This window comes from Lissotriton vulgaris, unplaced genomic scaffold (genome assembly GCF_964263255.1).
Source record: "Lissotriton vulgaris unplaced genomic scaffold, aLisVul1.2 SCAFFOLD_934, whole genome shotgun sequence".
NCBI classification, from domain to species: domain Eukaryota; kingdom Metazoa; phylum Chordata; class Amphibia; order Caudata; family Salamandridae; genus Lissotriton; species Lissotriton vulgaris.
Window position 1 is genome coordinate 154,211 of NW_028246822.1, and position 14,641 is coordinate 168,851.

Below are 14,641 nucleotides of genomic sequence, written 5' to 3' on the forward strand. Positions count from 1 at the left end.
CTTCTACCCTGCCTTCTGTTTGCTTACAGAGAGGTTCCACAGAAGGGGGTTGGCTACAGCCCTTTTGAGCTTCTTTTTGGGCATCCTGTAAGGGGACCCCTATGTCTGGTGAAGGAAGGATCGGAGTTACCTCTCAAACAACCTAAACAAGATATAGTGGACTATGTACTTGGTCTCCGCTCCAGGATGGCTGAGTACATGAAGAAGGCCACTAAAAACCTTGAGGCTAGCCAGGAACTCCAAAAAGCCTGGCATGCCCAAAAGGCTGTCTTGATTATCAGCCAGGACAGAAGGTGTGGGTGTTGGAGCCAGTGGCCCCAGCAGCACTCCAAGACAAATGGTCTGGACCTCACACAATTGTTGGAAAGAAGGCAGAGGTTACCTACTTGGTGGACCTAGGCACTCCCAGGAGCCCCCACAGGGTGCTCCATGTCAAGAGACTAAAGGCATATGTCGACAGGGCAGACATGGGCTTGCTCATGGCTACAGATGAGGGGCAGGAGGAAGAGAGTGACCCTCTCCCAGACCTGCTGTCTCAGAACCCTGAAGATGGCTCAGTTGATGGTGTGTTGTTACCTTTGCATTAAATTAATTTCCCTGACCCAGGAATTGTATCCTAACCAGGGGGTCCTTGTTATATTTCTCAATTTACCCACGGTGCACCCGTGTGGGACGTAGCTTGTTAGTATCTTTCCTGTTGCTAAAAGATTATCCGAGTCCTTCCAACTAACAAGCTTTTCTCTGCTTTATGACAATATAATTCTGTCCATCATCCTCTCTTCTCTATATATCCTCAGGTACTGGTGTAACACTAAAGAAAAAAAACCACATGGCTCAGGTCCAAACATTTGGTTTTTCAGATGAGGACTTCGCTACACTGAAAGGCACCAGTGCAACTTTTGGTAATGGCTCTACAACTAATCCCCACAATAATAGCGACACCAATAAACTGTTAAACCTACAAAAGAAATTAATCAGAATAGAAGCGCATGGGGAATTCATGCTTAATTACCTCAAGGCTGGCATAATTCCATTAGGACTTAGGGTCCTTAATATCCCAGGCCTCTTTGTAGACATCAAAACCTTCCTCATTAAATGGAGCATGATTGCTAGTCGCTGCTCCCGAGATCTTATGATCCTAATAATATCTACATCAAAGGAACTAGCAGCAGATATACAAAAAGAAATAGAGGAACTGGAGGACAAAATCAAAAAAGCCACCACCTTAGAAGAGGCAGATAAACAATTGCAATTAGTAAATAAAGATATTCTATCCTTCACAGATTACTTAAAAAAAAGGAAAGAAGAAAAATTTGTAAAAAGATAAAAGATTTTATACTTTGGAACAGACGTATCCCTATATTGTAGATGGGTTCTTTAAAACAGACTTCCAACCTGGAGCACCCAACTACAACTTTCATCAGAAAATTAACACCTTCTCTGACTCCTCAGACCCTGAGTATGATGGAGAAGGAAGTAAGGGATACCAAGATGAGGGACCATTTGACCCTCGAAATGGCCAAAGAAACAATCGCCAGCTTTTTTTAGGCCAACGTGGGGGGAGACAAGGACATCAAAGGGTCAGGTTCCAGAACCAAACAAGGTGACACTATCAGAACCACCAATATACACAGGAATCTCAACAATATCTGGAAACCCGCAGCAAGCAATATTGGAGGAACGTGATGTAATACCGATATTTAATCTGTCCTCACATATTCTTGGGCCCACCGACCTGTCTCTTTTGACAAAAGGACTATCATTTGTCCCCCACGACAAAGTTAATCTGTTCGAATTATACCAGGACATCCACTCTTTCTTCCGAAAGATTAGATTAAAATAATTCTTCTCTGACAGTGAACTCTTAGAATCAGAAAATAGAATCTATAACATAGTGTCCCTTCCTTCCACTTTTACTTCTACACTAGACCAAATAGGTCCAGAGACAGCAATCTTTGAAAAGGTAGTCCTAAAACGATTGGAACAGGCACTAAGATTTGTCCCCAAACCTAGGTACAATATTACCAAAGAAGAACATGACTCCCTGACTAAACTAAAAAATAATAAATCGGTCATTGTTAAAAGTAGTGACAAAAGGGGTGGCATAGTCGTGATGGACTCTTTGAGCTATGAAACTAACATGATTCAAATGCTGAATGACTCCACCTTTTATAAAAAGATTAGACTGAACCCTACAGAACGAATAATAAAGACAATAAACCAAATAACCACCAAAGCCCGTGATGCAGGCATTATAAATGAAAAAGAACATGCATTTCTGAATGAATCAGAGAAGAAAGTGTCCTGCATATACAGAGTACCAAAAATTCACAAAAATCGACGCTTTGTCTGCCTCTGGATGGTTGTGGCTTGGTCGAAATGTGCTCCGGTATGGCTTCGCACTGGTCAGGGCTGCCTTTGACTTTGAGTTGATCTCGCTCCTTGCCACTGCTTCGGACCACCTGAGACGCTCCCTTTGATTGCATTTGTTCTGACTTTGGCGATAGATCTCCTCGTGAAGCTTGCAGGGTTGACTTTTACATTTCTGTGATTGCTTAGTTCACTTTTGCCGGTACAGCACCGAGTATCTCACCGGGCCAGGGGTGAGGTGGGGGGGGGGGTTTATTGGTGACTGTCCCCCCCGTGATCATGTCGACTGTTTGCTTTGATTGATGATGAAGGTGTCTTGGGGGGTCACTGCCGGCGGGGGGTACCGGGTGTCCGGGGGTGTGTCTGTTTCTCTCCTCCTCCACTTCTTGTATCTTTTTCCCTTCTGTGGGGCAGTTCCGGGGCGACAGGCACATCTTGCCTCCAACGCGAGTGGTCGCTCCCCCGCTTCCTCCCTCACCTGTGGTATTGTAGCGCCTACATTTGCTTGCTGACTGGGCACTGTGTTTGTACTTGCTAGCGCGCACTGTTGTTTATTTAATTGCATAGCGCTTTGCTGATTGGTAACTGATATCGCTTTCACCGTGCAGTACCTGTAATAATTGTAGCTGCGCATTGTCTGCATTACATTGGCTGTGTACTTATTTAAAGTGTGTCACGATCTCCACTGTCTCCGCGCACGAACTCGCATCTTTTGACCCTCATAGCGCTCCATTGCTCCTTGTTGTTGTTGTTGGTCGGCCATTTCCCAGGTTGACCCGAGCCCTCCCTCGCCCCCGCCTCCCTGCTGACCCTCCCACGCTCCGCCCCCTCCACTCTCCATTTATGTCAGATGCACCAACTCGCAGCGTCCACGCCGAAGGTGCGCCGAAGGTAAGCCCGTCTACGCCCGTCCGCGCCTGGACCGCGCCCAGCGCCAGACCCCCTGGTCCTCGTAATGTCCACCCCTCCCGCATTACTTATGATGCCACCACCCTCCTAGCCCTCAACTCCGGCCGTTCCCCCAACTGCGTTCAAGCCTCCCCTGGACACACCCATGGACCCTTTTCCTGCAACTCCTGCAAGTTCGACGGCACCAAGAACAACTCCTTACCTACGATCACACACCAGATATCGGACCCCAACCACCTACAATGCATCCTGCTCAACACCCGATCAGTCCACAGGCACGCCATTGTCCTCTGGAATCTACTAGACACCATCTCTCCGGACATCGCCTTCCTAACAGAAACATGGATGAACGCCACATCAGCCCCAGACATCACCATTGCCATCCCGGAAGACTATAAGATCATACGCAAGGACCGGATCGACCACATAGGAGGAGGTATCGCTATCGTCCATAAGAAATCCATCCGCATTTCAACCAGCTCAGACGTCAATCTCGCCAACTCTGAACACCTTCACTTCCAGATCCACATCGACCCCAAAACCACACTCAGAGGCACCCTCCTTTACAGGCCACTAGGACCCCGCGCACAGTTTAGTGAAGACATCGCGGACTTCATCACTCCACACGCGCTCCCCTCCAAGGATTACATCCTTTTGGGAGACCTCAACTTTCACCTTGAAAAGAACAACCGCAACACCACCACCCTTTTGGACAACCTCGCCAACCTCGGACTTAAACAACTTGTCACCACCTCCACCCACATCACAGGTCACACACTCGACCCTATCTTCACCTCCAGCAAACATGTCTCCTTCAGCCACACCACAGCTCTCCTTTGGACTGACCACAGCTGCGTCCACTTCACCTACAACAAGCCCACCCCCAACAACCACCCTCAACCCACTCTGCAAAGAAACTGGAACAAAATCACCATCGACAAGATCTCCTCATCGCTTCTTCAAAACCCCCCAGCCCACTCCTCAAGGTGATAAGGTGAGAAGGAAAAAGGAAGTATACTGGATTTTTACTCTTGGAACGTTTCCCCATGAACTTAACCAGGAACTGCCTTGAGAAAACGCAATACTATAGCATAAATATCGTTTACAGAACTACCTGAGACACAACACAACGCAATAATTCTTAAATAATTGCCTCAGACCCAGTATTCACCTCTATATATGTATATGAACTATTACATACATACGACGTGAATTAGGAATAAAAAGAATCAGCCAACCAGTTCTATAATCCCAAACTATACAGCCATCACTTTTATAGAAAGGTATATAATAACACCAAATATCTTAATATAAAAAGAACTAAAGGTCAGGAACCAATAGCCATGACAATTTAGACGCCAAATGCGTGTGACTTGCAATTTGTCAAGCACGAATCTGCATGACAGATTTCACCTTTCATCTTACACCTTGCTAACCCAAATCACCCATGTGCTGATATACACCTGTCGCATCGCTTTCTCATATATACTAACAAGTAATATAAATATATGTCCACGAATGCAATGTAACATCCACATAGGCATTCCCCTTTAAAAGAGGGTGTCACCTCATTGGTATTGCACTGAGGTGAGCGGATATAAAAACAAATCAGATACAAGCTTACAAACTCTTTTCTGATTCAAACAAGCTACCCGCCAGGAAACGCCAGCTCTCAGGAGTTTGAGACGGTAAGCGCGAAAGAGAAGAAAAAGCGATAGCCGCATTAAGATTAAAAACTGCAAAAGTGCTTTAAACCATGAACTACCTACGCGCTTCTGATATTTTCTTTTCCTACCCCTAGATATAACTTCGCCTTTACCCTACAGCACCATCAGCAAACTAAGCCCGTTCTTATAAAACGCGGCATCGGGCAGGCTTTACACCCGCCTAGACACGGCAATACTATCAGGTAAATGCTAATCCTTTTCGGGCGGTAACGATTCATGGCTCCTAAGGACGCTAATTTACAATATATTTATGATTATCTGCCAATTTAAAAAAACAGGGACGACCAGCAGGTAGCAACGCCCGGCTCTCCTTTGAATCGCCATCAAATAGCGACTTCTAACAGCAAGGAACCAAGTCTGCGGCATGATCAGGTAGCCGTTCTTGTAAAAGAATACCACAACTTATGATGAATACTGTAAGGCACGTTATTTTGTGACAACATATTTATTTAAACTTACCCATTTGTCTCCTGTGTAGAACCCCGGAAACCTGTTTTTAACTTTGAAAATCGCTTAATAGGTACATCAGGCTCTTTAGTGGGATGCGGGCAGTGTAATCTTACTATGGAGGTACTATACCGCAAGACTATGCAAATTGAGATACTAATGCAATCAAGCACTAAAGCTTGTACTCGCGATAATTTTGTTTGCTCCTTAATAGATTCATATACCGCTATCAACCCGTAGGACTAAGGTGCCCCACCCCAAATATCTGAATTGACACGCTAAGACAGCTAGGCACATGAAAATATGTAAGTAATAATCGCATAGGCATGAAGTTATAACATCGCCCGTAACTCTAGGAAAACTGAACGTCATTTACTCTTATTAATAACAGGACTCATCGTGAACCTTCTACGTAAACAAGTCATTCTATGCCTCCCAACTAGCGCGACCCAACGGAGCACAACCCAAACATTGCAGGTAAATTTGAACAGAAATGTGTAAAGTATGCCTAACATAGAAACCATGTCCAAAACAGAAAGACTTTAGGAATATACTAATCCAGGTCAAAATTCAATCTAGGGCAAAAACATTAATGGAGCAAAACGACAATAGGGCAAAAAAGACTATAACAAATGTGTTGCAAACTTTCCGAATACATCAAGTATTAGCTGCGATTGAAGGAAATTTAACATGTAACCTTAAATAATTGCTTGTCATTAAATGCCCAATACTTGCCTCTATTATCATTTTCGCGCAACAAGGTTATTTTTTATCAATCAACCCTGGAATAATAAAGAATTAATCCCATTTTTCAACTTAAGGTAAGCGACGTCTATGAACCAGATAAGAAATGAAATTTGGTGTACCAGCTACTAAGACGGCGTAATGATATAACTAAATCAAGCATATGGGTATTACACACTCATAAATATTCCCAGTTATGAAATATAAGTAAATTGATGAATTAGGAACCCAAATAGTTACACCAGGTACCGTACAAAATAGCTACACATCTTGTCTTTACCATCTCTTTTCTACTCTAACCAAACCCCATATTCTGCTTGTTTATGTATGTATATTTTTGCTATATGCAGGATCTTTTAAAAATACTGCAGATACAGCCATAAATGTATGTAAATACTTCTGTATAGAATGTTAATGCGTAAAATCTTGGACCAATGTCAAGCAACATATCAGTTTTTGCAACCACAAGTCTGGCTAACTTGTACGAAAAGAATGTATAATGCACCACAATGAATGTTATATGACATACTGTATTAAAGTCTAGAATCTTAAAACTGTTTATTAATTTTTCTAGAATTCAGCTGAAAGCTCTGTCCTGATAAAGGCACAGTACAAGTGTCGAAACGCGTTGACATACTACAGCTCTATTCTTGTAATCTAAGATTGTTAGACCTAGGGATTTCCTAGCCAACACGTGGGTAGTATGGCACAGAGGGGAAGGCTAATTCCAAAGGCTAAATGTGTAAGCTTGCGTAAAACCCCTCAGGAACTCAGCGCCCATCCATTCCAAAAATGACACTACACCTTGTTAGGAAAATAAGGTTCGTACTTTATAAAAATAGACTCTGTTCTCTTTGGTTTGATAGCTCTCTTATTACATTAGTACATCACTTTTCAAATGAATGCAGTTCTTATCACTTCTTACATTTCATTACATTACACGTTTCAGTATCAGTTTACATGACCCTCCTTTTTCTTCTTAGAGAAATCAATACAATTCAGTTGCTTACAGAAAGATTATTGAGTTAGACGATTCCTAAGAAGGAACCAGAGTATACTTCACCCCCGCTGCTTCAGGTTCAGATCACTTTAAACATTCACTGACCACAATACTTCACAAGGGGAAATATATGAGGAAATATAATTTTTGATCAAGTTGTGTTCCCCAGCGAGAACCCCACCGTCTCCATGTACTAGCTTGCAGTGCATGTTATTTCCCTCCTGTGCCAGCTACGAAGACGCAAATACATTTGCGTCCATCTTTAACTTGTCCTCTTTCAGATCCGCCATGAACGGATTGAGTATTCAGTTCCTATCTATGCCGTGCCACCGTCTTTTTGTGGTACACTTTACACGTTTTTCAGCTCTGGCGAAAGTAGGCCCAGATTCTGCCATGAAGCCTTTTTCTAGTTTTCTCCTGTTTCTTGACTCCGAGGGCCGCAGCCCAGGCTACCTCTGTGCCAGTGGCCCCCACCTTACTTCTTGCGCGACTCCGGTGCATAGCCTAACCTCTGCCTGCCAAGACTGTATTCAACCTTCGAATTATCTACTCCACTCCTCGAAAACACATTCCTGTCTCGTAGCCCAAGTAAACATCCTCCCAGCTGCAGGAGCAGAGGGCCCGGCTCTTCTGTCTCCGTGCAAGTAATTCATAGACTCCGTTGCCATGGTAGGCCCATGCCCCCTCACCCCGCATGCCGACATGTAGACACATGTACACGCATTCATATTCAGAATAGAGTAGTCTATGTCTAGAGACCTTTTCCCTTCCAGATACTACTGTTCCTTAAACATATGATATCAGATACGATTTGGGACTAGGTTGATCTGACATCCCAGACTTATGTCTCCACTTATGTCTACACTTGTAGTGCTAAATGTCAAGTCCCCTTCGCCCTCCAGTTACACGTCAGATCCACGTCAAGCAGCTGCGCGCGCATCTCTGCCATATAATTATGCTGACACTGCAGGATTCTCTATTGTTCCGCCTACTTGTGACATCATGTTAAATGACGTATCTAGTGTACACCTTCATGCACGCCTATTGACATGCCTCTTTTGTGACGTTTTCATGTTTTATCTCTTTTTTTTTCAGCAGTCACGCCTACTATTACGCCTACTGTATGCTCATACATTGTAATGCATTGACTATATATATGTACTTTTGTAAACAATATGTTGTCTGTCTTCCCTTCCTGAACCCTGTGTGGTGAATGGAATGGTTATGCCACCTTGGCTCGAGCCAATAACCCAATTCCTTTTACAGGAATAAAACCCTTTTGAGTTAACCTCAATATCTCGGATTCTGCCTCTCATTTTTCTGAGTTATTCTTATTGATTATTGATAGCAAATTAAGTATAGGTAATCGATATTACCACAGTTCTGGCGCCCGAATAGGGACCCCTCCCCCACCCCACTCGCCGGTGGTGTGTTGCAGGCCTAGCCCCCTGCCCACAGCCGGACGGACACTTACGCGTACCCGCAGGATTTCCTGTATCTCCCTCAGGCCAACGGAGGTGACTGAGGCTGCGATCAACACCCAGACGAGGCGGTGAGGCGTGCGGAGGATCCCGACCTGAGTCTAGCTGAGAGAGCAAGATCCGTGGTATACCGAGGCCCGCCAGGTTCCGAAGTTTCCGAAGTATCTGCGTCGAGTCCGAATCCAGTCCGAGTCGAGTCCAGTCCAGAGTTTCCGAGGCCTTCCGTTTCCGTGCTTCCTGGTGAGTACCGTTGCTAGGGACGCATCCTGACGTGCGCATTAGTTTGTGCCGGTCAAGTCGGGTTCGGGTACACGAGCCTGTTCTGCACTGTTCAGCAGTGTATCTGTACTGTTTAGCAGTACATCTAGTTTGCACCTGTAAAAGGTGTATCTGTGCCGTTTAGCGGTACATCCTGTTGCACTTGTCACTGTTATCGATTAATGTGGTTTGTTATTGAAATGTTTTAATGTGTCATGCAAATGTCGTGGTATGAGTGAATGTTCGATTTTCATTGTTGTGCTTAAACGTGTCTTATGTATAGCATGTTAGTGTCCACATCTGAGTAAGAACCTAGTAGCCAGATTTCGGAATGCCGTTGTTTTCCAAATTAAGACAAATAAAAACCCGTAAGGGGGTTCTAGAAGAAGCTGTTCCCATTCCACCCAGGGACACTCCAGGGTACTTTATGTACCATAAACATGGCCTAGATGCTGTGTTATTTCTCGATTTATGGGTAGACTACACCAAGGAACTGTCAGAGAATCAGAGATGGCCCGCTGCTGGGACATGGGATGCAGATTGCATCATGAGAGTAGAAGAAGCGTTATGGAAAAAGAAAGCTAGACAGTCACAGAAAGATGCCATCGAGTTATGGCGTAAAGAGTCGCACAGGCGCACAGAAAAAGCTCATAGACTAGAAGAGAAGAGTAAGGAGGACCCCGAAAAGGTCCGAGAAAACGCATTAGTTGAGGAAGGTATCAGAGTAAAGTTAGAACAAGTAGACAGACAGCGAAATACGCTTATGAATGGCATGTTCCCCATCTTGTCAAAGGGCCTGCCCAAGGCCTCTCCAGAAATACCGAAGGACCTACCACCCCCATTGCTCCCGACTAAAACACATCCGAAAACAGCAAAGGACGTTTTCCTTTCTTCCTACTTAGACGATGTTGCTCCCACCTATGTTAATACCCCAGCTCCATTGCCCCCCGCGCCTGCGCCTAACGGTCTGAATCCTTATGGCCTTCCTCCCCGACAAGCTACTCCTCCCCCGAATCCTCCTGCTCCTGGTCTTCCAGTTTTCCCTCCACCTCCTCCTACTTCCCTTGATACAGACCCTTTCGGAGCCGGTGCCTCAGGAGGCGCGTCCGGAGGGGCAGGTTACCGGACCCCGCCACCAAACCCTCGCCTGAGTCTTAGAGAGGTGTCACAACAGCGTACACCTAAAACAGATATTACAATTTATGGAGATCGCCTTGAAGATTGTAGATATGACCCGGTACCTGGTAAAAAGAATGACATAGAAATGTTATTCGCATCAGTACGTTTACGTCGAGTCACGAACTTCCTAATGACACTACCTGGAATGACAGAACATATGGATCAAATATATAAGTTTGTGCAGACAGGAGTAGGGCCTGAATGCATTAAGGAGGCCATGGCCCATCAGAAAGTGGAAACTAAAGCCAGGTTATTACGGTTTCTTATAAACTGTTTTATTCGAGAAGCAGATAGGCCGGGTGCGAACCCGGCTGACCTGAAAGCACTCCATAGGTGGGGCCGACATATAGCCGATGGACAGCATGACAAAGAAGCCAGTATAGATAACATGTACCGAAGGATCAGAACTTCGATAACTAAGATGCATGAGCAAAGAAAGACCGAACCAGCAGTAGATTCAGACAAACAAGAATCCGACGAGGAGGAGGCAGAGGAAGAACCAGAGACACCAGTACAAGCACAAACACTAGTTCAAGAACAAATGCCAGTTAGAGACATGATAGCGTATGCAGGTAAAGGAAGGCCATTCAATAATTCGATGCGCCCAGTGCGCCCGGAGTGTAAAAGAATATATCAGGAAGCCATGTGTAATCCTAAAACCCCCGAACACTTATTCCAAGCCACCGACCGAGTACTGCAAGAGCGCATGGGGTATCATGAACTTGATTCTATGGATGAACAAGAATTAGCCAGGTCAGCCGTGCAATGGGCTGACAGTCCTGAGAAATATGGTGATGATGTGCTAGCGCATACGTTTCTGAACTTGACACCAAGTGACCAGCGTTTGGCTGGTATGTACATGATACAGCATCTGCTCTTATTGTATAAAAGTCAACATTCTGATCCAGGTCCCCTGCGCGATATACTAATTGAACTGGTCACGAACAGATGGAAAGGTCTAAGTACTGACCTGATTAAAGTAATTCTAGAACACCGCCACAAGTATAATACATTCTTAAGTCCGCAGGTTACCCCAGTACCCGTCATGGAGCGAAAGACCATGTATTACATGGATAGACAGAATCCGTTGCGAGAAGTGCACCCCGTGCAGAATGCAGACCACACGCTCAGACGCGTGTTTGTGTATACACCTATAACCAAAATCGAATTGCTAGAAATGAAGAAACTAGTACCCAGTCACGATAAAGATCCTGCAGGTTTCCACCGTGAAATAAAGGATATGTTATTAATGGGCGATTACACTTATCCCGACCTTATGAAAATATTGAAAGTATTGTTACCTCCAGGCATATACGAGAAACTCAAAGAAAAAGAGTGGGAGGTGGGTAATGCAAAGATTGATTGGGCTGCATTAGAAAACGAAGAAGATACTCGAGTCCCAGGCCTAGGGCTTGGAGATAGAGCTAAAGCGTTACCTAGTTTATTAATACAGGTGTTGCCACGTTTATTGAGTACGAAAAAGGAAGATTGGGGTGCAATTTCAGCATGCAAACAGAAACCTGATGAAGACACTAGTGATTTTTATACACGATTTGAGAAATGTTTTGGTATTAACAGTGGTCTGAAACCGAGTAGCGAGTCATATCCACATCTTTTTGTAACGAAATTAGTCGAGAATTCCTTACCCCAGGTCAAGAATAGAGTGCTGAAAGTAGAAAGCACTTGGCAAGCTAACACTCCTTCACAAATGTTACAAATGTTACAGTATCACCAGAATAGACTCAGAGAAGAACAAGAACATGAACAGAGACGTATGAAGGATACGAAAATGAAAATGTTAGTTGCTCAGTCAGTTCCCGCTGATGGTCAGAAAAAGGGTGCGAACCAAGCTAGTAATTCGTCAGTTCCTGTAAAGGGTGTATGTAATTATTGCAAGCAGCCAGGTCATTATATAAATGAATGTGCCGTTTTGAAACATAATATTGCCACGGGCAAGACCAAAGAGAGACCACGTCCTCCTAGACAAGATCAGACTTCACAACAAGTACCCCAGAATACACAGCAGATCGCACCCATGCCAGCTCCTTCACAGACAGTAGCGATACCTCAGCAACAGCCCATTACTGCAACACAAACCACGACACAGCAAATGTATCAGTATGCACAGAACGATTACCCTGATTACCAACGATACACATGAAACAGCCTAGAGAGTGAATTCCGCTTGCCTCTTATTGAAGTACCTGTAGATCAAAATGGTCCTTATGTACATAGTCAAGTTTTAGGGAAAGACAGAAAGTTTCTCATTGATACAGGGGCAAGCAGAACCACGATAAGTCACAATGAAGTACCAGGGGCACCCCTCTCAGGCTCACAGAACGTGTCCCTCGGATTTTCAGGAAAACCCATTATTAACGAAGTATCACAACCCCTCCCTCTTGCAGTAGGTCCTCTGACACGGACTACAGATTTATTGCTCACGAAATCATGTCCAGAAAATCTTTTAGGCATAAAAACACTGAAAGCTTTAGGAGCTATCATCTGCTGTTCTCCCGAGGGAGTACGATTATTTTTGCGAGATTTCAAAGGCCATTATGTATTGAGAGATATGGATCCCCGACTACAGAAAGTCCCTGCCCACCTGTGGGCGCAGGGCCCCACTGATGTAGGTTGCATGCACATAACACCATATCGAGTCACACTCAAAGCAGGAGTGGTATTACCACGAATTCGACAATACAAGTTACCCCCGGATGCTGTAGTGGCTTTACTGAGAATAATTGACGAGCTCATCGCACAAGGAGTGGTCGTGGAAACGGACTCTAATGTGTGTAATTCTCCTATCATTCCAGTTCTTAAACGTACTGACCCAAATGCTCCCCCTGTTTATCGATTGGTTATTGATCTGCGCGAATTGAACAAATGCATTGTACCACAGTACCCTGTGGTCCCAGATATCTCTTCATTATTGACAGCTATTGACTCCGAAGCAGCGTTCTTTACTGTAATAGATCTCAAGAATGCTTTCTTCAGTGTTCCTATTGACCCAGAAAGCCAATTTTTGTTCGGATTCAGTTTAAATGGCCGATCTTTTAAATTTGCCCGTGCACCTCAAGGATTCACAGAAAGCCCCAGTATCTATAGTCAAGCACTGAAAAAACAACTCGACAGCATCCATATGCCAGTTCACACTGCTCTGCTTCAATATGTCGATGATCTGCTGATCACCGCTCGAAGCGAACCCGAATGCGAAAATGCATCCCTGATTGTTCTGAATTTCCTGGCCGACAAGGGGCACAAGGTGTCTCCTTCGAAGCTGCAATTCTGTGTTCAGCAAGTAGTGTACCTGGGTCACTTGCTGTCCAAAGTGGGGAGACAGCTCACACCTGATCGCATTCAGTTAATTGTAAACATGTCACCGCCCAGAACACTAAAGGAGGTACGGGCCTTTATAGGCCTCACCTCATACTGTAGACAATGGATTCCCCAATATGCATTTCTAGCCAAGCCACTCATTCAGTTAACGACACAGGGGGCAGCGACTACGTCTGTCCTCCCTTGGACTCAGGAACATACACAAGCTTTTGAAGACTTAAAGAAAGCCTTATGTCAAGCACCTGTCTTAGCAACACCATGTTACAGTAAGCCTTTTACACTTTTTGTCACAGAACGTGAAGGTACTGCCTTGTCAGTCCTCACTCAGGAACAAGCAGGTTCACACAAGCCTTGTGCTTATTTTTCCAGTACACTAGACCCAGTAGCACAAGCCCTTCCAGCATGTTTGAAATCAGTTGCAGCAACAGCTTTAGCAATTAGACAGAGTGATTCTATCGTGTTAGGACATCCATTGACAGTACAGGTTCCACATTCTGTAGAAGTCCTCTTGAATAGGACACAAACCCAGCACCTGACTATCGCAAGATTGACAGGTTATGAATTGACATTGTTTCAGCCACACATTGAAATCAGACGCTGCAGTACATTGAATCCAGCCACGTTACTGCCAGTAAATGGAGTAGATCCATTGGCACATGATTGCATTGAAGTTATTACTATCACGACAAAGCCTAGACAAGACTTAACAGATGTTCCGTTACCAGATCCAGACCTGACACTTTTTGTGGATGGTTCATGTATGAGAACAAAGACAGGTGAATTAGTGGCAGCCTACGCCGTCACGACAGACACAGAAGTCATTGAAACAAACTGTATTGACACTTTATCAGCTCAAGCCGCAGAGCTTATTGCTCTGACACAAGCATGTATTCAAGCTAAGAACAAGAGAGTCAACATATATACTGATTCACGTTATGCATTCGGAGTCGTTCACGACTTCGGAGTCCTCTGGCGAGAGAGAGGTTACTTAACTTCTCACGGTGCCAACATCCAACATGGTCCCCTCATTCAAGCTCTGTTAGATGCAATACATCTACCCACTGCAATTTCTATCATGAAATGTAAGGCACATACTAAGGTTACTGATGCCATTTCCCAGGGTAACGACCTGGCAGATCGAACAGCAAAGCGAACTGCTCAAACCCGAACTCATATAACTGATCAGACGC

General features: G+C 44.6%; 1 protein-coding gene across 1 annotated transcript in view; it reads left to right on the forward strand.

Annotated features, from left to right (window-relative positions):
* Positions 1–14,641, forward strand: part of LOC147665737 (uncharacterized) — a 70,837-nt gene that overhangs the window by 21,985 nt on the left and 34,211 nt on the right. Inside the window, exons 4-6 of the mRNA XM_086949555.1 lie at positions 5,081–5,188; positions 5,285–5,378; positions 5,845–5,930. The gene's annotated coding sequence lies outside the window, so the exon portion shown is untranslated. The remainder of the gene's footprint in view (positions 1–5,080; positions 5,189–5,284; positions 5,379–5,844; positions 5,931–14,641) is intronic.